This window comes from Sapajus apella, unplaced genomic scaffold (genome assembly GCF_009761245.1).
Source record: "Sapajus apella isolate SASKATOON/1434 unplaced genomic scaffold, GSC_monkey_1.0 scaffold91, whole genome shotgun sequence".
In the NCBI taxonomy this organism is placed as follows: domain Eukaryota; kingdom Metazoa; phylum Chordata; class Mammalia; order Primates; family Cebidae; genus Sapajus; species Sapajus apella.
The window spans coordinates 4,909,457-4,913,315 of NW_022437031.1; the positions used below are offsets into that span (position 1 = coordinate 4,909,457).

Here is a 3,859-nt window from a genome sequence, read left to right on the forward strand (position 1 = left end):
AGAGTAGAATAATTTATAATCCCTTGGATATATATCCAATGATGGAATTTCTGGGTCTAATATTATTTATGGTTCTAGATCCTTGAGGAATTGCCACACTATCTTCCACAATGGTTGAACTAATTTATACTCTTGCCAACAGTGTAAAAGTGTTCTTATTTCTCCACATTCTCTCCAGCATTTGTTGTTTCCTGACTTTTTAATGATTGTCATTCTAAATGATGTGAGATGGTATCTCATCGTGGTTTTGATTCACATTTCTCTAACGACCAGTGATGATGAGCTTTTTTTCATATGTTTGTTGGGTGCATAAATGTCTTCTTTTGAGAACTGTCTGTTCACATCCTTTACCCACTTTTTGATGTAGTTTTATGGGTTTTTTTATAAATTTGTTTAGTTCTTTATAGATTCTGGATATTAGCCTTTTGTCAGATGGATATATTGAAAAAATTTTCTCTCATTCTGTAGGTTGTCTGTTCACTCTGATGGTAGTTTATTTTGCTGTGCAGAAGCTCTTTAGTTTAATTAGATCTCATTTGTCAGTTTTGGCTTTTGTTGCCATTGCTTTTGGTGTTTTAGTTATGAAGTATTTACCCACACCTATGTCCTGAATGGTATTGCCTAGGTTTTCTTCTAGGGTTTTCATGATTTTAATTTTTATCTTTAAGTCATTCATCCATCTTGAGTTAATTTTTTTATAAAGTGTAAAGAATGGGTCAAGTTTCAGTTTTCTGCACATGGCTAGCCAGCTTACTCAACACCATTTAGCAAATAGGGAATCCTTTCCCAGTTGCTTGTTTTTGTCGGGTTGGTCAAAGATCAAATGGTTATAGATGTGTGGTGTTATTACTGAGGCCTCTGTTCCATTCCACTAGTCTATATATCTGTTTTGGTACTGGTACCATACTGTATTTTTACTGTAGCCTTGTAGTATAGTTTGAAGTCAGGTAGCATGATGCCTCCAGCTTTGTTCTTTTTGCTTAAGATTTTCTTGGCTATGTGAGCTCTTTTTTTGTTGTTGTTGTTACATATACAATTTAAAGTATATTTTTCTAATTATGTGAAAAAGTCAATGGTAGCTTGATGGGGATAGCATTGAATCTCTAAACTACTTTGAGTGGTATGGCCATTTTTACCATATTAATCCTTCCTATCCATGAGCATGGAAAGTTTCTCTATTGTTTGCATTCTCTCTTATTTCCTTGAGCAGTAGTTTGTAGTTCTCCTTGAAGTGGTGTGGGGGTTGATTAGAGTGGTAAAAGAGCTATCGGGAAGAGGAAGTCCTTTTGAAAGGTTAGAAGGTTCTGCAAAGCTTCAGGGCAGAATAAGCTGAAGGCAGCTGTTCTCTTACCCTGAGGCAGAGGGCGAGAAGTAGGTGTAAGAAAATGTAGGACAATTTATGTAAATAGGCTTGTTTACTTTTGTTGTCCAGAAACCTACCTTTGATCATCCACCTGTGAGACTCTTCCCTGCAAGGAGGGATAACAATTTTAATTGCCCAAAACACTTCCAGTGTGGAAAAATGGCAGCCGCCCTTCTGGACTCACGTGTGAGTGCAGAGGAAAATCTGAAAAAGGCCCCAAAGAAGATGATGAAAATGGCAACCAGAGCTGTAACGCCAGTGGTGGAAGAGGAGGGCACAGACGCTTCCCATAGCAAAGGTTCTATAATAGGAGGATCTATAATAGGAAGCTGTGGATCAGAATATGACTACTTTTATTCTGATGAGGAAGCAATAGAAGCTGACAGTGAGGGTGATGCTGAGTCCTGTGATGAAGAAAATGAAGATGACGCAGAATCAAATATTGGAATTAATGCGAGCTGGGCAGATGCCATGGCTAAAGTCCTCAAGAAGAAAACTCCTGAAAGTAAATCTACTATTCTGGTCAAAAATAAGAAGCTGGAAAAGGAAAAAGAAAAGTTAAAGCAAGAAAGACAAGAGACAATAAAAGAGCGTGATAATAGGATGGAGTGGGAAATGATGTGCAGAGTAAAGCCAGATGTTGTCCAAGACAAGAAGACAGAAATCTTCAAAGAATTGCAAGGAGGGGTGTGGTGCAATTATTTAATGATGTTCAGAAACATCAAAAGAACGTTGATGTGAAGGTTAAAGAAGCTGGAAGCTCTATTAGAAAGCGAACTAAGTTGATATCAACTGTTTCCAAGAAAGATTTTATCAGTGTTTCGAGAGGAATGGATGAAAGTACAAATGAGACTACCTCAAGCAGAAGAAACCAAAGGCCAAACAGACTGAAGTGAAATCAGCAGAGGGCCCAGGTTGGACGATCCTAAGTGATGGCTTCATGATGGGAGCATCTATGAAAGACTGGTACAAGGAAAGTGATGGGCCAGATGACAGCAGACCAGAATCTGCAAGTGACTCTTATGCATTAAGCACCATAGGAAATAAAATTATAATCATTTTATTTTCTCTAGAAAAATATTTCATCCCCTGATAGTTGGGGATTTATAAGGATATCATTTGTAAGAAAGTCAAAAGACTTTTGCCTCATTTCATACTTCCCCTTTTCATGTACACTTTATATATACTTTATTAAAATTATATTTTAAACACTGGTATAATTTTAAGCATCATTCATCAGAACATTTGTAAAAGGAAATATTGCTGTTTGACCAGTGAGATATGCATTTTTTCAGGGTCATATTGGTCATGTCTGTTAGTATGTTATTCCAGCATCACCAATGTTTTCAGAAATACAGTGCCAATTCATAATTAAACTCTTTCAAGTTTAAAAACAAAACAATTTTAATTATCCACAGATTTTGTTGGCTCCAGGTTTTTGGCATTATTTCTGTACTGAATAAAAGCAAGTGGCTCCAGCTTACCGAAACTGCCCACTGTGCCAGCAGTCTCCTAGGTGCTCTACACTGCATACCTGTGTCTGAGTACTCCTTGCATCTATCACTTGGCCAGGGTCTGCAGGACAGACTCAGCAGCTGGTGCTCCTTGTGAGGAGTGTTGCAACAGATCACAATAGAATCCTCAAAAATAAAGGTGAAGAGACCGTGCAGTCAATAAGTCATTGGTGCCCACTCAGGATTTCCAAGTTGGGGGGAATTTTTAAGCTTGGGTTTCATCATGGGACAACAGTTGTCAGTTCAACAGCAACAGTACATACAAGTATTGAAACAGCTGCTTAAAGCTAGTGGAGTCTCAGTTTTGCAGGCTCAATTAAGAGACCTAATGCAAACTGTTGTTTCCTATAACCCATGGTTCCCAGAAGAAGGCACACTAGACATAAAGTGGTGAGAAATCTTAAACGACATCATGCACAAGGGCAAAGAGTCCCAGTAGCATCTTTAATGTTATGGGCCTTAGTTATATCTGCTGTGGCCCCACTCTACACAGAAAAGCATAAAAAGGGAAGGGAGGAGAAACCATCACCTACCTTACTGTCTCCTCCTCTTCCTCCCTGTGCCACACCATTACCAGGTAGAGATACCAAAGAGGAAATGGAGGCTTTTCCTGAGTGTCCTCTCCCAATAAATTGGAAAAAAGACAAGGGATACAATACAGTTATGGGACCCTGTTTTAGGCAAGCAGGATTAAAAGGGGAGCTCTTGGCCTGCCCAGTGATAAAAGATCAACAAGGCAATCAGATATATGAACCCATTACTTTCAACACTTATAAAAAGATAAGACAAAGCATTAGAGGAAATGGAGCTTCTAGCCTATTTACTAAAGTATTAATTGAGGCCACAGCAAACAACTTCCATATGACCCCAAGGGCCTGATTAGTGCTAGCTAAAACAACTTTAGATGCCAGTCAATACCTCCTCTGGAGGCCAGAATTTGATGAATTATGTGAGCATAAGACCCCTGTCTCATAATGGCTAC

The 3,859-nt window shown here is 38.6% G+C and overlaps 1 pseudogene; it reads left to right on the forward strand.

Annotated features, from left to right (window-relative positions):
• The first annotated feature begins 1,495 nt into the window (after positions 1 to 1,495).
• Positions 1,496 to 2,316, forward strand: LOC116534978 (annotated as a pseudogene).
• Positions 2,317 to 3,859: the final 1,543 nt, after the last annotated feature.